Source organism: Cyprinodon variegatus, unplaced genomic scaffold (assembly GCF_000732505.1).
Source record: "Cyprinodon variegatus isolate N-32 unplaced genomic scaffold, C_variegatus-1.0 Scaffold208, whole genome shotgun sequence".
NCBI lineage: Eukaryota > Metazoa > Chordata > Actinopteri > Cyprinodontiformes > Cyprinodontidae > Cyprinodon > Cyprinodon variegatus.
Window position 1 is genome coordinate 853,139 of NW_015150661.1, and position 22,191 is coordinate 875,329.

Genomic DNA, 22,191 nt, shown 5'->3' on the forward strand with positions numbered 1-22,191 from the left:
TTTCTTTCTTTCTTTCTTTCTTTCTTTCTTTCTTTCTTTCTTTCTTTCTTTCTTTCTTTCTTTCTTTCTTTCTTTCTTTCTTTCTTTCACTCATACAATGACACACACCAACAGAGTTAGGTTAAGAAGAAAGGTCAAATGAGTCAGTCAGAGGGTATACATTAAATCATAGATAATCAAATGTAAAAAAGCAATGACCTCATTAGGTGAGTGAATAGTTTATTCTTTTAGAATAATAAGAAAATAAATATTCTCTTTGTTAGTTTTCTTTATTTCTTAAATCTGTCCTTCCTTGTGCATAGGCCTGTATTGTATGTCCTATCAGGTATCGGACTGAGAGGGAGATCTATGATGGATGTCTGATGCAGCAGAAATTCTGTTGCTGGATGTAATAGATCTGAATGGAGGGGAAGAGTAGAGGAGAGTATGGCGAGGTCAGGGCAAAGCACAGAAGCAGATAGATATGTTTGGAAAGAGCATAGGTTAGATTTTGGGGAGAGTTGGAGCAAAACAGTGCAGGGAGGGGCTGATGGGAGAAGAGAGTACTACAGCAGCAGCTTACACTACAAGAAGCCTGGCTAAGCTGATAAAAGGACAGAGTGATACAGGCAATAGCTTGTTGGGCGACAGGCCAGGTCAGCCTTCAGGGCTCTGATCCATTCTCCTGCAGGGTGAGCCAGCAGCTTTACCTCAGTCAAATAAGTCATAAGACAAACGGGCCTACAGTGAGACTTACATCCAGTTTCATAAGCATATTCCGTTAAAAGACAATATGAAATAATAAAACTGAGAATTTCCACTTCTGCTTGAGTCATTTCATTGTTTAATACTACTTGTATATGAATCAGACCTCTTTGAATTTGTTGTACATATCACTAGCCTGGCTAGCCAGACGGATACAGGGTATAAATGACTGGTACAGTACACCTCGTTTTCAAAGGCCGGACTAACAGGGTTGGCCACATCAAGTTTGAAACAATGAGTTGACTATGGGTGTGACGAAGAAACTCCAATGTTTCACAAACTTTGAAAGCTGTCCAAAATACTCTTCAGAGGACAATTTGTCGGTTTTGTGCTCTCGAGTGCATTATTAATTTTCGTTGCAACATTGATTCGTAGTGTTTGCCAATTTATCACAGTGCTAGCAGAAAAGTGCTGCATTATGGGTAATTCTGGCCCTAAGAGTCACCCATTGTAAAGTCATGACTCCTGCACTATGAGTGGTGCCAGATCTGGCCAAACTTAATGATGGTTTACCAGACTGAATTGTCTTGTGTTATTCAGTCTGGCTGGCCAGGCTATAATATCAATCAACTGAAACTATTAAACCCAAATTATTCTGCTCATAGTAAAAAGTCTAGAACAAATACTTCATTATCAGTCTGATACTTTTGACTGAAAGCAAAATAAAATTTTTGGAGTAGGGCTAACCAGTTTGAATCCACTAAAGAATTTGTTGAGGTGGCATCAGATTGAAGGTAAGACAACCTTTCAAAATTTAAAACTTGGAGCTCACCTCTTAAGAAATGTAATTAAAAAATCACTGGAAATATGCAAAAAGCTGGTCAATGTTGTATGAAAGTGATTTTTTTTTTTTTGCAGTGCCTAAAATGTTGTTTGCACTGTTACTTGTTAGGTGCATACTTAGTTTTCAACATGCTTTATCACCTTCAGAGTTCAGAAGATCTGCTGGCAGACTTATGCATTGCTTAACAAAAAATAAGATTTACTTTATTTAATAATAATAATAATAATGAATTTTATTTATCATGCACTTTACATTTGATTTCAAATCTCAAAGTGCTACAAAACAAGTTTAAAAATTATTTAAATTACATACAAATGAATTCTAACATCTGCAATATAGAATTGCACCTGAACACCTGATTACTGGAGAAATTTTTTATTTCATTTTATAAACTAGTTTAAAACTTATTATTTTAATCAATAATTATTAACTACTATTTTAAAAATGTATACAAATTTCACATCATTCTATTATATTTAGATAACTGCCCTTCTCTAATCTTAAAAACACATTCCTTTGACATTTAAAAGTACCTATCTGCTCACATATATATGCAAGTAGCTAAAATGGATTAATAAATGGTTGAATTGTTGAAAGAACAGTGGCTGACAAAGACTCTTGTAGTGTGTGAGTAATTCCAATAAAAGAAAATTAAAAAAAATCCACTGGACTTTGTTTCCAAGTTTGAAGACGTTTGGCTTCCCATCCAGGAAGCTTTTTTAGTGCTGTGAGTGATTCAGACTCTGTACTGAGGCCTGTAATGTATTGCTGGGCTAATCCCTTGTGAATCCTAACTGGTACAGCCTCTGGCAGGCTTAGTATAGTTCTGGGGAGGAAATCCCCCCTGCATTAATGGTACGGGCCATTTGCCCCTGGGGTATAAATAGGGCAGCCATGGCTTCTTAAGCTGGCTTTTACGCAATATCAGTTAAAAATATGACTTGACTAATTATATGCAGGTCAGCTAGTCAGCAGAAGTAAAACATTCCTCAACCTCGTTCTGCTTTTTTCCCCTGCTGAGCGGGGCCATCCGCCTTCCCCACGTTCCTCTATCTCTCCCTTTATACATGTCAGCGTGGAACCCTTTTACAGTTTACACGACATTTCCAATTGCAGGTGTAATGCTATTGTCATTTCAATGACATTTCAGATGCTGTGTGATGGGAGTTCATCTCTTCATTTCTACTTTCTGTGGATTATAATTTGCTTCCCATACTAAAACACCACCTTTACAAACCACAATAGGCTGTTTTTTTTTCTGTTAGCAGTTATCATGATGAAGAACCTACACATTAGACCTTCAAATGTGATACTATAGGCACGATGACAGCAAGCGATGATGCCACACAAGGCTGATGCACAGTCATGCTTTTCTATTTCTGTTCTTACATCTCCTTCCCAAATTAGCTTGCTAACTTTTTGTGTTAAAGTGCATGTGTAGGTGTGTGTGCATGTGTGTGTGCTGGCTCACTGTTTTTCTGGCAGCCGATCTTCGCACTAGTATGTGATATGATTAACCAGACTTAGTGCCTTTGAAGCACTCCAGTGCTATGAGATCACCGGCTTACAAGAGAGGTGCAAGCACCGGGAGAGTGGTAAGAAAAAAAAAAAAAAAGAAGCTTTATAGAGCGAGGACAAACAGGTAAGGTTTCAGTTGGTGGATGTGAAAGAGGAGGTAACAGGGGATGCTGTTTCCTCTAAACATGCTGTTTTTGGGTTGTCCCCCCCCCCCCATGAATGCCAGTCAAACATAGAGTTTCTGCTCATTCTCTATTTCAGCTGCTAAAATGTCAGTAAGCTGTAGCCAAAAATGACATCTCCATGGAGAGACAGCATGGCCAGGTCCCTCACTGATAGCATAAGTGGCATTCATATTCAGATAGACTGTCTAGACTGGCTTTACAGACTCTGTTTAGAGTACCTTTATCACTGCTGGTATTGAAGGTAACATTGCTATATACTGCTATTATTGCTGCAGCTCAACTACCCCTCCCACACCATATCTTCTGCCCTGCCATGTGCAGTTGCAGTCATTTTATTCAACATATTGCCTGGGCTGCTTGTATATGAAAGTGCTGCAGTTTAAACAGAAACATGTCTGAATAGGATGCATGAAACATCATTTTTAAATAGAGCATTTATATTTCTATAGATTTGCTGATAAATTCTAAGAAGCACAAATAATTCACAGATCTTATCTCCTGACTTGATTGAATTAATAAAACAAGCTGTTTAAGGAGTTTTCCAAGATGCTGCTGATGCAGTGGGATGGAATGTGTCTCAGATGATACAACTCCCTACACATTAATACCAAAAAGCCAAGAGGGAATAAGCTCAAATGCATTGGCTCCCGCAAAAGGGAAAGGCAGGTCTAAGTGAAAAAACAGTGGGTGTAAGTTGTGGGTGGCAGGGTTTAAAGGTTGTTGACCTTCATTGTAGTTGTGGGGGAGGAGAGCACTCAGCTCCATCATGCACTTAGGTCAAGACCAAGAAAAAAAGCTATCCATTTCAAGAAAAGCAGCAAAGTATGTGGTCAGGTAACTGACAACACATACATGGCTTCTGGTCAATTTGCAAATGACCAGAAGTGCAAATTTAGCTGCTCACATTTATTTTGCACATGCAGTGAGTCGAAACGCCTGCTACGAAACACCCTGCCCCTGTGAGGGAACTTGAACGACAGGTGTGTTTGTCACATTTAAGTAGTCTGGCACAGTGTCAGCTGTGTTCAAACACTGGCTTCTGTTTGGGATTATTCATCCCACTCCTGGCTCCTTGGCTCAGAGCCTAAGCCTGTTCTGATATCAGATCAGCTGGGGGAGCCCACATCTAGGAGGACTAAATTGTAAAATGCGTTAATACAATTCCAAATACAAAATCAGTCATTTTTGTTTTTATGGCTGCAGATGTACATACATATTTTATTATTTGCATATTTTTGCATTTATGTTTTTGTTTATTACATTCTTAATTTGTTAATTTTTTATTAGAATAGAATAGAATAGCAAGGATTTTCTATATGTAAATTTAGGCCACAAGCACACATAACTCAGAGCTATGCCACCTCTTGAAACATGTTGAACCCATCACTCTCTTCATCCTAAAAAGCAGGTTTTGTGAAACAGCAAATAAGACTTCTCTGTCTCAGAAACAGCAGTAGGAGTCAAACAGAAAGTACATAATTCACACACAAACATAACTGCACAGTTTCAACCCATATCTTTCACTGTATGTATACCATTGTAGTGGTATTTTAATATTAATTTTTGATGGTTTCTGTGCTTTTACCTGTTTAAGTATAACACAGGGAAGCTGTTTTTAAAAGTTTTTTTTCTTTTTTTGTAGTTTTAATTGCACTAGTGGCTCTTTTTTTTCGACAGTAGGCTGACACGAAAGGGGGTATGAGAGAGGGGAAGAGACAAGCAGCAAAGGACCACAGGTCAGATTCGAATCCGAATCAGGCCACCGAAGCTCGCCCCGTTTTCTCTTTTTTACATTTTTTTTCTTGGAACCATGCCATGTGAAACAGCTTTTTTGTTGCTGAAAAATATGCCAGTAAGCCAGTAATAATAGGTGACTTCTTGGAGGCTTTTGACAGCTTAGAAATAGACAGAAATCAACAGTTTGCCAAGTGTGGGAAAAATGTACATACTTATAAACTTATAAATTTTCTACACGTTTACTAAATTCACCTAAACTTTTTTATTTTTATTTTTTTTTTTTTTTTTACATTTTTTTTTTTTTAAATTGCAGCCTGAATGTTTAATGTATCGCATTGTGATGTAATGTGACAGGTTAGGCAAATTTTATGAAATGGATAGAAAAAGAAATTGTTTTTCGTTTATTTTTTTAACAAATAAAAATCTGAAAGCCAATGTTGTGGTTTTCACACATCTGGCCTTTATGGAGATGGTTATAAAAAAAACACATTAGCTAAAAAAAAAAGGCAACAAGATTTGAAAGCATGTTACAAGTCATATGAGTGACAAATGATATCTGGAAAAAGGTACTCATGGTGCATTTGTTTGCATACATGCAAAAAGCAAGCCACGTCCCTTTGAACAGTTCATTAGCTCAGACTGTAAAATTAAGCATTAATTACAGTGTTCCCAAACTTAACTGAGACACAGTTGGCAATACAGAGGTCTGTAAATGAGTAAAACATTTTAGTTGGGAGGTTAAAGCAGAGACATCTTGAAGATGCAGATCAGTAGTTCCTGAGGCCTGCAGTCTGAGACCACTGTGCCATAATGATACCTCAGTTCAGTAGGAGAAGCTGATCAGAGCTGATATGACGTTGAATTGAGCTCAATGAAAAGCAATTCTGGCTGATAATTGGTGAGATGCTGCTGACCTAGGTTGCCATCCACCTTTAAGGAGAACAACAATCTGAAACATACAGTCTGTGCTGCAATAAAATGTTTCAGGACAAATCATGCTCACACTGTATGTTAGAAAAGCCAAACATTCATACATAAATCTAACATCTGCAATAAAACTTGTCTATAGGGAAAAGGAAAATAACCAGGAACCGTTGATTTTACCAGAACTTATTTTCTCAATGGGGTAGAACACAACTGCAGTCAAAAGCACATTTTAAATTTTGAAATAGATAAATAACTTGTCTTCTTGTTCCAAGTATTATTTATTTAATGTTTGTCTGTCACACTGATTCCAAATAAGAGACATTCATATTTGTGGTCAGAACGTTAATATATAAATGCTTATATTAGTTTATATCCCAATGGGTGACTTATTGAAACACTCCAACTGGAACCAAAATAGAGAAAAAATATGATTCATTTCTGTTAGTAGATAAGATGGAGGACAGGCAAAGGCATGTAAAAGCACGCCCTATTCTGTAGGTGTGACTATAGAGTGACAAAGAGGGGGATTATCCATTGCTCTGTTTGCAAAGAGGTGGTGAGAGTTTCATGGATTTCTGAATAGTGAACAAAGCTGTTAAGAAATGTAACCCTTGTTGATCATTTCACATTTTGATATGGTCAAATGTTTGCCAAGCTGTTGCTCCTACTGTAGGGGCCTTCATATCTAATTTGGAGTTTGAACACCTTCCTAATAAACATCACAGACACAAGAAGGACAGATTTTTGCAGTCATGCAAATGCATCGTCTTAGCATGAATGTACACTTCAGTCTATAGTTTTCCCTTTCTATGTGTTTCACTTTCAACCTCCCCACCCCACCCACTCTCAGTCTCCCTCTCCGTCTTTCCCTCTCACTTATCAGGGTGGCTGTTTGAGAGCCTACACTCAGCGTGGGTGAGAGTGCTAGAGTAGAGTATATGACTGCTAACACAAGATGTTGGGTGTGTGTGTGTGTCTGCCTGTCTGCGTGGTGTTGTAGGTGGAGAGGCACAGCAGGGCGTGAAGGAGCGCTGTGATAATGACAGGCCATGCATTATATAACATGCAGATTGCATAAGGAGAATATTATTTTAGGTCCAGATATTGAGGATGTATCGGTATTTTTTTTTTTTTTTGTGTGGGTGAATAGAACTGCATTCACCTCTGATTGCACGTATGGGTGTATGAGAAAAAATGTGCACCTTTGTTTGCTTTCTTTCAAGGAGCGTGGGGATCTCAGCGAACTAAAGTGTATATTTAATGGGGCTTTTTTAAAGGCCATGCATGTTTCCAGTTCTCTTAATCTAGCTCCATATCAAAACAAATATGTGGGAATGTAGGAAAAGGAAATGTGGGGAAAGGATTTGTGTACTGCATGCACCCACTCATCACTTTTAGACTTCAGACGAATCCTTGTGAAAAAGGGCTGATTCTCTTCAGCAGTTAGATAAAAAAAAAAATAACTATCAGATTTGATCATTTTGATCTTTGGAGTTTGTGTGAAAGGAGTAATATTTGGATTCCCCCTCAGTTACTCAGTATCGAAGCTGTGGTCCTCAGATACAGTCTCCATGTGCTTCTGCCTCACTCCATGGATGAGTGTGCCCCTGTAAAAATAGACCTCTTAAAGGGCCAGCAGCCACTCAACCTTTTCCCACAAGAGGCCTGTTCTTCTCATCGGGGTGACACAAGAAACATGGGTCAAACTTTTCATTCAGCCCATTTAATTGTTTATGCTTTTGTTCCCATACTGTAAAATAATCACAGCATATTAAGTGAAACGAAATGCAATTCAAGACCATGCTATACACAATATAAACCCTCTGGCTTTCTTCTAATAACTAGCAATCAAATACAATATTAAAACATAAAGATAGCTTCTAAATTAGGCAGAGTGAATCTAGACTCACAATCATGAGGGACTCCTTGCAGCTACACGCACTGAATGACAAATCAAAGATTACAAGCAAAAGTACATACTCACATTAACTCACTTTGTAACAGTTCCTTCAAAGTAGGCATTAGAGGAAGCAGTAACACAGAGACCTAAGACTTCCTGTTGACTCCAGCAGATCATCCTAGTAATTGAAATAAGCGAATTAAGCTGGCAATGACAAATGCTGTATGTCTTGCTTGAAGGACATCTTGGACTGCTGGAACTTGGTAAATTTTCCTCTATGCAGAATATTTGCAAACGGGGCAACAAAATGACAACACCTACTGTATAGAAATCATAACCGCACTCCTAGGGTGCGAGGAGGATTAATAAAAAAGAAGGATCAGTTCACTGTTTGTGACAGAGAGTACAAAATACTGCTCTGATCTTTTTACAGATAAATGAGGGAAAGTTTCAAAAGTCAGGTAAGAGAATTAAAAGACTACCATCGCATGTTCTTCTAATAAATGTTTATAGATTATAACTAATGCACCTGCACACCTGCATATTGTCCCTTTATTGCATGACATTCCTAAGAGATCTGATGCCAACATCTGTAGATCATACTTTCCTTTTATTCAGACATCCAAACCCCCCTCCCCAGCCCCCGCCCATCCCCCCCCACCCAAACATTAACTGGACGAACCCCACCCTTTTCAGTCTCATCTCCATCCTTCCCAATTTAAGCGGGCTCCTGGAGGGCCCCTGGCTATCTCTGGACCAGGGCTATTTAAGCCCACTGCTCTAATTCTGAAAGCCCTGATCTGCAGTCAGCCAGAGAGATAAACCTCACACTCTTCCAATCAGTCACAATCTACCTCCAGTTCAATCATCTACTCTTTGTTTTTTGTCTTAAAAAAACACACATATAACTTTAATTCACTGGTAATATTTATCTTCTTTCATGTCTGGCTGACCTCCCTCCCTCACAGAGCCAAAAACTTAAACTCCTTAATCAGTCTTCTCACTCCATTTATCTTGCCATCCAAAGTTGCCAACACACCTGTGTTGGCTCTCTTCTTCACACACACATAAGGACACACACACTCTGACTGAGAGGAGGAAGCACTGCGGTCACATACCTTGCTAGTTGCCTTTATGTAGCTCGTATCTGAGAGTTGTTCTCATTGGATCAGGCAGCAGCAGGCACACAGGAATATCCAGTTTTGACACTGTGAGTCTCTTCCTGCTCTCTACTGCTCAGCCTTCTCTGCCTTCATCCTATTCCTACCTCTACTACTTCTCACTCTCTAAACGCCTCTTTGCTGTCTCTCTCTCTCTCTCTCTCTCTCTCTCTCTCTCCCTCCCTCTCTCTCTTTATGTATCTCCCTCTCAGTGTGCTGCTTCTCCTTCAGCCTTTCTGATCTTCCTCTCCTTCTTTTCAATTGTCACAAATCTTATATCGCACCCTTAAAACATCAGTCTACCATCATCCTTCTTGGTGAGTTCGATGAGCCAGACCAGGATACTTGGTAACTTTTCCTCTCCCCCTGCCTAATATGCTCTGTGTCTCTCCCTGCCTTGCTTGGAGTGTATAATTAGACAGAGCTCAGTGGTAATACAGTCAGGCTCATTGTGGGAGCCTTAGCATTGCTGCTCAGGTTTGGCTGACAGCCCAGTGGCTTCACTCATTAACCTCCCTTGAGCAGCAGAATGGACCGGCCCACAAGCCTGTACTATTTGCTGTAACACCTCAGCCTCTTTGCGGCGCAGCCAATCAGAGGCTGTAGGGAGGATGGGAAAAGGTGTGCTTCGCTCGCCCCTGTAGATGAGGGAACTAAACTAAATCACGAGAATATCTATATGTAGTGGCAGATGAACCTTAGCACCCAGTAGTTCAAATATGGTGCAGTGAGATTTTCATCATTACTTCAGTCATAACAAGTCAGTTCTCCTTTTGGCGCAATCACTTGTTCATGATGTGCGTGTGGTGGCATCATGCGCTTTATTTGAGGCATAAAACCACAAAAAAAAAAATCACTCAGAATTTATTATGAAACCAGTGTGAGGTATGGGAATGTCCTGTGCAATTAAGCAATAAGTCATATGCTCTCTTTACTGTACTGCATGCCTCAGTTCCCATCCAGTATGACAAAGCATAAACCGTTTGAATGAAGCTTATCTCTAATGTGTTTAGGGTATTAAACAACGAAACAACATCACGGCTTATTTTTTTAAGCCTAACATATTAATATTGGATTATTAAAAATTAAACAGTACTTTCATTTAAATTCCTTCAAGTAGACTGTTAGAGCTTTATATTACCCCCTAAAAGAAACTCACAGTTTGACAGAGATTGACAGATGGACGGACGGGCGGATGGACAGACAGATAGATAGGGCCTCTAAGTATCAGTATCTCTACCAGTAAATTAATTTAATTTGCATCCTCGAAAAGTTCCAGAGCCACAAAATCACATAGAAAAAAACAACAGAGACAGACCGAATAAGTAACCTTGCAAGCACAAAATCAGTTTGAGAATTTTCAAACTGACCAAATTACTGAACATGTATTGCTTTGAATTGTAGGAGGAGGTTGGAGTATCCAGGTAGGACATACAAGTGCATTGGGGGAAAGGGCTCCCATCCCAGGATTTAAATCAAAGTCTTTACTGCTGCAAGGCAAGAGTTTTAACACTGGGTCACTGCTCAGCTCTTTAATATATGCAATACTTTTATAGATCATCTAAAAATGTTAAAATATGAGATAAAAATAACCAGATTGAATAGAAGATGTAGACTATAGTTTTTGACCTCGGTTAATATCAAGGTAAAGCTGATAAGTGCTTTTGCCAACATTGGCAGATAAACACAATCAAGTGTTAATAATAACTGATAATGATTCTTTTACCATACAGTGGGGGAATTTCTGCCTACTCTAGAGGGATTGTAGCATTAAAATGCTATTTAACATCATGCTCCAGCAAAGCCATTTACTCAGCCATTGAGTCGGTCACTTCAAAACCTTCCTTTTGGTTTTGTAAATAATCCAGTGTGGACTTTTGCTGCAGAATCCATAATTCAACCAGGTATGGCTGTTATGGCAAATCATCCTGCAACATCTTAAGATAGTAAGTCAGTTTAGTTTTGCACCAAATTTAATAAAAATATTTACACTTTAGTTTTGTAATTGCAAACAATATATTTCCCCGAAATCCTGGGTATTTTCTTTGTTTTTCTGTTTCTCCCAACCCTTTAAAAACATGTTGAAAAGTTTTATTTGTAGAATGGTGAAATGTTAACGTAGAAAAATCCTGAAATAAATAAACAAATTTTCTTTAAACAATAAAACCATAATTAAAACACTTTTTTTCAATTTATCGGGTTCATAGGCTGATTCTTAAAATATATTTGACCATTTGAAACTTGAAAGTGTAACAGAAATAGAAGACGTCTGTTAAGGGCAAAACCTTTTGTCACACCAACTTACTTTCAATTTACATTATGTTTCTAATTCTGAATAAGAGACATATTTGTTAATAACGAAGTAGCTAGAAGAAAAACCTCATTGGCTAGACCTCTATAAATCTACAGACAATTACAACAACGGAAAAAGCAAGGGTGATATAGGACCAGAGGTTCTCCGGTGAGGATGGCGAAGGCTAAAAAAAGAGAGAGAGAGAGAAAAAAACCCTTAGGTCATCAAATTCTTGAATGAGATCATTCAATTGCACTAAAGCTCAATCATGGTCCTTTGAAACATCATTAACATTTTGAGACCATTCATTTTCAACAGCCCTGTATATGAGTGGATGAACATGCAGTATGAAGCATTAAAATGCTGCAGTCAGTTTAAATAAAGCAGTGGGTGTAAACTCAAACTTCTTTCAAAAGAAAGAAAAAACACAACTTCCCTAAAATGTTAAAAGTGTGATCGAGGTATGATTTGGTAACAGAAACCACAGGCAGCCTTCTGCGTCAATTAAAAAACCAAGAATGTGTATCAATTCATAGTTTAGAAATTGTGAAATTCAATGAGAACATCTCAAACGGAACTAAAAAAAAAAAAAAAAAAAAGTTGAATATTTAAGCAAAGGTCTTCAGTAATTTTATATCAAGTAAGTGTGATCTTTTGAAGTTTCTATTTGACTGGAGCGAGAGAGTGGGAGGGGGATTGTGATCAAACAGCCAGGGTGGATGGAGGGAGGAAGAGTCTTACAGCTTTAATCGACAAAAATCACATGGTGTGTGCGTGTGCCTCCATGTGCACCCACACTAGTTTGGGCCTCTTTTTGCTCTTGTGATCATTAGGTTCTGTGGCGGCCAAACGTCTTGGTATCATTTCCTCTCTCCTTCTCTCTCTCCCATTCTCACTTCTGCATTCGCACTACAACATCCTTTAAAGATGGATGCAAATAGAAGTGGGAAAAAACATTACTCTTATCGCTGAGTAAACATTCAAAAATGAAGGTTATGCAAAAACAGACACCGTTTGTACTTGAGCTTTGAATTATGCATTCTGAGACATTGTGTTTCTGTGGTTCACTGAGGATAATGCTGACTCCATCAGGCAACAATGTCAAAACCATTTGCTGTCGCTGAGGCTTTTGAAGTTATTTTATTCTCATTTGTAAAATCAGAAATCAGAGTCAGCTTCACAGACAGAGCCTTTGCTCACTGAAAATAAAGTGGTGTTTCATCCCAACGATGGGGAATTATTTTATTTAAAGTTACCTTATAAATTTGAAACCCTGTAAGACATCAGCAAATTCTTCCCTTCTCTTACTCAAAGCTCCTCTCATACTCTCTTTCTCTGTATTCTTTTTGCTTACGTGCCAAGATGAACACAACGTGTGTGTCAGTATGTGTGTGTGCGTGAAAGTGACTCACCCCGTGTCAGTTACTCCTCTACTAAAGTGTCCTTTCCTTTTTTACTTCACACCTCTCCACTTTGCTATTTTAGGGCCATGTTAGCAGAACTAGTAGTATCTAGAGGATCTCACACACACACACACACACACACACACACACTGATAAAAACACTCTACATCTGCTGGGAGTGTTTTGGGAAAGGCAGTGGGAGATTTGCATCTTTTTATGGTACAATAGCTGGTTCGGTGGAGCTGACAGAAATATCCAGGGTTACTTGCAAAGTGAAAAATATCGGATTGCATAAGATGGTGAGAGGACCTGACCACGTAAATGCAACAGTAGCTCTCACACAAAGGCAGACACACACACACACACACACACACACACTTACCCTAACACTGACACAAGTATTGGCTTGGATATACAGTGATACACACACAAACCCACACACACACACAATGATGCCCTCATAGTGTCCTGCAGGCAGGGGGGCAGAGGCAGAGCGGGGCAGAGAAACTGGAGCTCAGGCAGATTGCTGACTCAGGGAACAAACCAGTCAGAGAGAGAGAAAGTGTGTATGTATGTAAGGGGAGGACATTGTGCTGTGCGGTGGCTTCTTGATTTGTGTGAGTGTCCCGACCACTGCTCTGCTCACTTTGAATTATTTCACCCCACCACTTTTGAGGTTAGGACAAAAGCTGCTTGCTTGCAAGATAGTCAAACCAAAGCTCAATGTCATATTTCTTGTAAGAATTCCATTGAGTGAAAAGAGAAGTAAAAACAAGAAGTTTGCCTTGGTCTTACTTCTTTCAGTTGTACTATTTCACTCCTGCTTGTGGGACATAACGTTGTCCCGGCAAAGGCTTGTTTACTCATTAAGCATTGCAGAAGCTATGACTTCAACTGACTCCTTAATTTTATTTTAACTATCATGTGAAAAAACGAATTAGAATAAGAGGAAAAACTATCAGTCCTGATGATCTGGGAAATAAATCTTTAGTACACTGACTCCATACAGCTTTTTTTCAAAGCCTAAAATATTAGCCTTTCACAGCCTTTCACATTTTATTAATTTAATAAAAATCGTAATCTATTTAATTAAAACGTGTACCACAAAGTACTGAACATCTTTCTTTATATAAAAACATTCACTTGCGACATTCATTTTATGAATCAGTGCTTGCAGATTTTGAGCTGCCATTAAAGCTGCAATTTATGGCTTAGCCAGCTTTGTACCTCAACATTCCAAAACGTCTGCCTATTGTTTGCTACATAAGTCATACTCTGTTAGACTGTCTGAAGAGTGCATTAAAACACCAATTTTCAAGTACTTCCACTCTGTCTCTACACAGAGACACCTAGACCTCTCTCTTCCCAGACAACCTGTTCAGTTCCTCTGAGGATAGCCTAAGGCCTTCAGTGGCCTCTAACACATCCCAGGCCATCCCATGGGCTTCACTTCGCTCAGGCAGGCCAGCCAATCATGTGAAGCTGACTGGCTGCCATGAAGTAAAAGAGCTTGCAACCGACTACAACTGCCAGAAATTACAGCAATTGCTTCTTAATCGGTTGGCTATTATGCTTAAATCATTGTCGTAGAGAATCTTTCATTTGGACAGATGTGGAAATTGTCTGACAGTAGTTAAAAAACAAGAGGAGAGTTTCATCTTTAAACAAGCATGCAGGATTTTCCCCATCATATTATAAGCCTGGCCTCAAAAGACAGGCCGTCAAGCTTCACACTCCCACTCCCTATCCCCCCCGATAAGCATCATCATTGTATTTTGAATAAGTCAATATTAGAGAGCCACAGAAAACAGAGAGTACGGTTCCAATCCAGGAGAAAACCTTCACATCCTAGCTGCTATTGTAGCCCAATGCATAGTATCTCCACCACGCTCCCCTCCTTCCAGCAACATGACGCAGCACTCTCTCCCACCTAATGGCATGCACAAAATAACTTTTGGCATATAGCCTTTGAAAGCCTTCAGTGCTTTTACTAAAAAAGAAGATTCAGTAAATAATTATACAAGTCATGGTAGATGAAGTCGGGCATGTCCGAGAGATCGTAGTCATGAAAGCAAGCTAGCACACAAACTATAGGGATGCTGTCCTCCTTCCAGTGTAGTGCTGTTTTAACTCTCCATCTAAATGTTCAACACATTTAGACATTTTTGGGTTGGCAGATTTTCCACTCATTTTGTATTTACTCTCTGCAGTAAACATCTCACTGTATTAAAAGGCATGCAGGTTGTTTTATGCTATCCAGCATGGTGGCGTCAACAGACATCGTTCACTGGACTGCACGTCCTCTACAACTGGTCCAAAGACAATCAGGCAGCAATCTTATGGTTGTATTTCACTTTAGAAAACTGACCCCCCCTCCCCAAAAAAATAATAAATAAATAAAATAAAAAAAAAAACAAGGTAACTTTATTTATTACTGACATAAAATAATAATTTAATACAAAACCTAACAAGGTATAAAAATATATTGATGCAAAGCCTAATCTAAAAAATATGATAGCAGGTAAAGCCTCGTTTGGATAAGGTTTTTGAGGACCCAAAGGCAGAGATATGGAGGCTGAATTGAGTCTTGTAGATTTAATTGTTAACTAAGGCAGAAATACAGAAATACAATATACTGAGAACCAAAAACTGATAACCAGAATGTCAGGGAGAACTCATGTGGGGAACCAGAGATAAGGAACCAGCAAACACAACAAACCAGCACTGAGTGACTGCAGAGGTGAGGTATATATGGGAAGACTGAACCAAGACAAGCTAATCAGCAGATGTGGAGCAGGTGTGGGCAGGACAAACTGGGAGGAAGCCAAGGGGAAAGGAAAACAAGCACAAAGGGGCAACAGAGGATAATTTAAGAACTTAGCTCTGGTAGAAATAAACTACAAAGACACAAAACACAAATAAACGTAAAAATAAACCCAAACAGAGGGCAGAACCCTGACACCAGCCTCTGTATGGGTGGGGCGGGGTTTCTTTTGACCTTCAAAGACCTTTAAAGACCAGATTTATTTATACTGAGATCAAAATACTCACCAATTGACTAATAATTAATCAGACGATGTCTGAAAGCAATTGGCTGTGCTATTGACAAGCAATTGCCTTCATGAGACAAAATATATATATAAAATATATATATATATAATATATAAAATATAATTTAAGGTTTGTTTTGCCTGATAGTTTAGCAAAATATATCACTTAAAATATTTTAAGATAAATAAATGTTTGTGGTTGTATCAGAGAACATGGAAAAATTCAATGAGAATAAAAGCTTTTGCCAGGCACTGCAGACTTATGTTTAAATAAGCAGTACACACAGCTATGGATGGCAATGAAAATGATTTATATGCTTTATGCTCTAAAAACAGGAGCAGCAAGTCAGCAACATCCAGGTGGTTTTGGTTTACCTTCATATTGTACTCCTCCCCTGTTGTCTCACTCAGTATTTTCTGCTTTATTGTTTGTCTTTTCTCCTTGGCTAAAAATACTTGCTGCACTGCCACTATAACAGATCACCATAGATGATATTGCTGCCAGCGTTAGACAATGTTTGAAACAGTAGCAACACCATCCGCTCCACGCAGAAAAACACACACAAGCCTTGGATGGAGATGGTGTTGGCGGGTAAGTGTTTGCAACTGTTTGTGATAACGTAAAAAAGACTGTGTGTGTGCTAGACACACAGGTGCAGTAACGAGGCTGACTGAGCTGTCGCGGGGCTGACTGTGAAAGTGCAATAGTTACTTTAGGTCATAGCAGTAGGAGAACAAGAATAAACAATTACTGTCACACTTACGCACAAGACAGGGCTGCACCTGTTCCCTGCTGTTCTAAGTTACAGGGATGTGTATGCATGACAAGGACTGGGTGGGGTGGTGCAGACAATGAAAGTATGTGTGAGCAAATGTCCACAAAATGAATGAGAACGAGAGAGAATATAGTGAAAGTGTGGAAAAAATGGAGCTGACAGGCCATGCTTGTGACTCTTAAGAAAATTAAATAAACAACAACTTCTCACTCCTGCTTTCACACTTGATATGCAACTCAACCGTGTCTGATGGAGACAGCACAGGGTGTCACTGTACAGGGCCTGTGAGAATTTCCCTTTCTGTTTCCTGTTCCCATAGAAACTGTGCATTGGCCTACATTGACCCCCAAGAACTGTACAGGGATAGAGGTGAAAAAAAAATCTATAGTTATGCAGGGGGATTGCTTTTTTTTTTTTGTGGTGAATAAAAACATTTGACGATGACAAAAAAAATCAACCCGAGGTGCTTTCTTAGCTTTACAGGCACATCTCAGTAAATTTGATTTTAGGTTAAAAAAAATTTTTCTTTTCATAAATTGATTTGTATTGCATACATTCAAGCACAAAATGGGGATAAACAATAATCTAGCCCATTTGATAAAAAATACTACATAAGATCAAGGAAATTAGGTTACATTGATACAGAAAAAGTATTGTTTTGTTCTTCGCAGCATATTCATTTTACACTTAGCTGTATATCAGTTTTTATAAATTACCTATCTTTCTCTTGACAAAACCATACATTTTCTGCAGAATTTTGATGAAGTAGGTCTGCCAATCAAGCAAAGTGATTCCATCCATCCATCCATCCATCCATCCATCCATATCCATCCATCCATCCATCCATCCATCCATCCATCCATCCATCCATCCATCCATCCATCGACACACAGAGACATACAACCATACAACACACTCTCTCACATTTAGGGATGCCAATTAACCTAACAGTCATTTTTTTTGATTGTGGGAGGGAGCTGGAGTACCCAGAGAAAACCAACGCATACACAGGGAGAACATGCAAACTCCATGCAGAAAAACCCTGGGCCGGGAATCACCCTGGAACCTTCTTGCTGCAAGGTAACAGTGCGACAAACTGTGCCATTGTGCAGCCTGCAAAGTGATACCATGAAAATTAAACAATATACCGGTATTAATATTTTTAGTGCTGCACTCAAGAGCAGAATTCTGCTCCAAATAAAATCAGAAACTACATATAGCTTCGCAGTAAAGGGAAGCATGAAGATTTTCTCTGACTTTGGATATTACTATGTTAGGCAATGTCGATTGACACCACCGACTGACATTTTTTGTCAACCGTCGGCTCTGTCCCTCACATTTCCCAATTGTTAAGACATTTTGTCACACCCCTAATGATAAGACTGCAAAACAGTCATTAACCCTAAGCCTAATGTGGCCTGGAGCTCAGCTCAGAAACGGAATATTCCATGTTTTTTTTACACATACCGGTAAGTCAGATAAAACATTGGTGGATTTTTTATCAGGAAGGTCTTTCCTTTCAATCACGCTCGCCCATGTTACACCACTGCTGCCCATATGGCCACTACAGAATCACAGAATTGGCAGATAGTATTCCTTCAACTATCCTATCCTCTGTTGTCTGCCCAACAACTGTCATGTCAGCAAACCTTCTATAATTGTGTGGCCCACGTTTTTTTATTAGTTTAAAGCCATAAGTTACCCAAACCACGGTCTGCAACCTTTCAAATTCAAACAGCCATTTTAACATAAGCCTAGCTAAATAAAAGCAGTTTAGTCGCAACTATCACATCACCTTTAGATAAAACACAACTAGTATTTTTTGTTAAATATCTGTCATAGGAAATCTGTTGCCATTTTATAAAACAACAAATTGTTGATTTTTTGTTTTTTACTCTGTAATACTAAGTGTGTCATATTTGAGTTTTTGAGGTCTCTACATGATCAGTGGAATATTTTTGTTCATGAAAAACCAAATTTATACAATCAGATGTAGTCAACAGAAAATCCATAATAATAATCAGAGTGTTCAATGACAACTAGTCCTAAACAAATTGAATTTTCTGACAATGGATGCATTGTTTGAACTTTAAAGGGCTAAAATAAGGGCAAAGCAAATGTTTCATAAAGAGGAACCAAAAAATTTTCTTTTTGCGGAAAATTTATGTAAAAAATAAACATGATTTCCAATCAAATCACTAGAAATATAGATTTGCAAACATATTTCTGGTTCTTTAATGTCATTGTGTTTTGAAAGGCCAATTCAAATGCCATTTAAAACACTTGATAGAGCCCCCCATGCTGGTATTTGTTAATATACTATATTCAAAACCATTAGTTGGTTCTTTGTAGTTATAGCCACTATTAAGAGCCATGATAAAGGGTCCACAGAGCCACTTGTGGATCTGGAGCAGCAGGTTACGGACCCCCTAACTTCAACCAACAGAAATACCAATTGAAAGAGTATAACACCGTTGTACAATAAAGGTCATTCAGTTTCCACTTTTGAAGTTTTATTCCTGAGATGAGTCAACCTTCTAAATCATTTTCAAATTCATTCAAACTCACCAGGCCTTATATATTTTGACTGGATTTCCTAGAGGCGAAATATGCCACCTGGAATTCAGAGCAATCTCTGTTTTTGTATTTTTTTTTTTCATTCCGTCACTTTTTCCTTCCTTTCTCCCTATTTCTGCGTAATTGGTGCTACCTGTACTTCAACGGGCCTTGTTGTCTAATTATCAGAGTGACATTTATGCAGTCCTGCAGAGCCATCTGGATACGTCCCACACACGTGAGAGAAACCAGCCTGGGTCTGGATCTGACTCACATCAAACAGCCTCTCTGCCCACACACACACACACACACACTAGGACACAAACACCAAATACAGACGGCACAAACAGAGCAATTTCCAGAAGCTAATATCTGACATTTAACAAATAGTGAGGTGAAAGAGAGATGCATCACACTTGAGACATTCCTATCACAACAGTGGGGCTCTCTGAAAACAGCTGCATATAAACCTGCAGACAGCTGTGGAAAAACAAACACAGGGAGCACTCACATTTCCTCAGTAATACAACTGATATGGTATTTCAATTGCATCTGTATGTATGCAAATGGATGGGGCAGTCCCAGAGTGAAAATAAAATTCAGCAACAGGGCCGCAAGTTGGAGTTATGAAACTCTCTGGCTAGATGGCATAGACAGACATAAATGAGAGGTGATAGGTTGTAGCTATCAAGGAAAGTCCCAAAAATTCTTTAGCAAGTTGAATAAATTATCTTGTTCTTAATAAATAAATAATTTTTTAAAAAACAAATATGGTACCTCTTTTATTTAAAAAAAAATAAAAATTTTTACCAGTAGTTCTGCACAAAAGTTCAAAAGTTTCTGAATCAACACTAAATACAGCTCAGAAAAATCTTTTTATGTTCTGACGTGTAGCGTAGTGTTGCGTATTAAGGATGAGTAAAGAGGAAAAAAATAAAAAGGTAGTCCTGTGTGACTCAAACGTAGAGGAGATTAAAGGCTACAACCAGAGGTAATTCTAGCATGTTGCATTTGGACCAATTCAAAATCCTTGTTTTGCAGCAGGCTGTAACCTACTGAGAGGATGCTATGACTGATGCTCGACATTTGTGAAAAGCCCGAATGCAGTTTCGCTATGACTCTGTAAGTGCAGCGGGCCATAGAAAAACACAAAAGCACACACAACAAGTGAACCAAAAAGAGTGAGCTCTGCCAGATGAATTTCATAATGGTGGTGTAAAAAGGTGCATGCATGCCTGTAAACACAGGCCCTCATTTCAGAATCATCTACCCTATAGTCCATACTCTGTATGCCTGCAGGGAATGTACTGTACAGCTCAAAGGCATGCTCAGGCCCTGCTGCATGCAAGGTAGGCCTCGTTCTGTTCTTCCCTCCTACTTTATCTCATTTATAATTGATTGTTCCCACTGTAGTAACTTAATTTTCTGCTTGTGAATAATGAATAAGACACAGATAGGGAGGCTATTTTCCTCTTTGCTGGATTGATACCTGATTAGCCATTTAGAATTTATCAGTGCTTTGACAAGACACAGGGTTTTACAACATAGGCCACTGAGACACTGGGAAGCCAAAGTACCCAGGGAAAATTGAATGATTATAATGAAGATAAATTACTGTGGCTTAACAGCTAATAAAGACCAAAAGTTTATCTGAATTTTTTTTACCATACAAGAGACAAGGGGGAAAAAAAACAATCAAGTAAATTTGCATAAATTTCTGCATCAGTGCAGTGGGGGCATGTGGGTTATCAGCTATTTTCTCTGTAGATGTGTTAATAAAGCCCATGTTGCTTTTTATAGTAGCCGTCAGCTTGCCTATTTCTGGATCTGGTGTTTTCACAATAATTAGTTTCTGCATAGAGTTTAGCTCAAGTTACTTCAAAAGCCAATCAAGCAAAATAATAATATGGTCAATACACCAAATATTGGTACTTATGGCTGTATGGGTAGGTTCCTAACTGTTGGCAGGTCCTACGGTAGAATGAAAACACAATCTATGTAGACCTTTTTTTTTCTAACAGAGTGAGCAATAAAATAAAATAAAAAAATGGTTTCATGCTGTGATGACTTTGGATTGGTAGCCAATAAGCAACACCATCAAATCACATAGTCCTAAATTAACAGAAAAAGATAGAAGCCGAGCAAATTATATTCAGTGCCCCTCTACTGTCTGTCGAAGATCTTGATTTTTACATTGAAATGCAAAAATGACTTTCAGATAAAAGAACCTTGAACCACTGAGCAATAGTGGCTTTCTTTTTCTCCTTAGCTTGGTAAGATGCTTCTAATAATATCAGGTTCAGGGAATGGCTCGAACAAAGGAAAAGTAGTTCCCCATGTTCTTGATGTGTCTCTTAATGATGGCTCTTGAGTCCAAAGTCTCCCAAACCTATAAATGGATTTTGCTTTTCAATTACCTCAAGCCTCCAGTTATGCCAGCATGTTTTATGTGCATTTTGCTAGAACACATTTCCCTTAAGTTTTCTATTATATGCTTAAGTACAGCTGCATACCCTGAAATCAGAGCTTCTTTAACAGTGACCTACAATGACTGCTTGCTGGACAGCTGTCTAGTATTATTGCCAGAGTTTTGTAAAACAAACTCATTTTTGTTTAAATAAAAATAATGAAAAAATTTGAAAGCGTTTTCATTATCAGTCAGACATAACTGACTGATAATGAGCTTCAAATGTTTTTCCTCAGTATTTTATTAACCTACAGCAAAAAATTCACTTGTTCAGCTCAAATTATAGAAATAAATAGAAAGAAAGAAAAATTGTATTTAATCAGAATGCTTAAAAAAGTTCTTGTTACGACCCGGCTCAGCCAGGGAAAAAGGAAGTAACATTAAAGAAACCCTGGTGGTAAGGTTTTAACAATTTAAGGATTTATTGTTTGGAGTTTTTTCAAAAATAAACAAAAAAAGGTAACAATTATTAATCAAAATGTAGGGACTCTCAAAAACAGAGTATTCACTAAAACAAAATCCACAAAACAGATGTGTAAATCAAAGAACCTAACCAAACAAAAATGATCTCTCAAAACAAGTTAAACAAAAACTAAAATACAAATCTCTAACGGCTTTTCAAAGTTCCCCCACCGGGACAAAGCAAGTTACACAAGAAATCAAGGTTAACAAAATCTGTTAGAGCGGACTA

At 38.4% G+C, this 22,191-nt stretch overlaps 1 protein-coding gene across 1 annotated transcript in view; it reads right to left on the minus strand.

The window, feature by feature from the left end:
- Positions 1-9,327, minus strand: part of LOC107088140 (ataxin-1-like) — a 19,779-nt gene extending 10,452 nt beyond the window's left edge. The window contains exon 1 of the mRNA XM_015380107.1: positions 8,914-9,327. The gene's annotated coding sequence lies outside the window, so the exon portion shown is untranslated. The remainder of the gene's footprint in view (positions 1-8,913) is intronic.
- Positions 9,328-22,191: the final 12,864 nt, after the last annotated feature.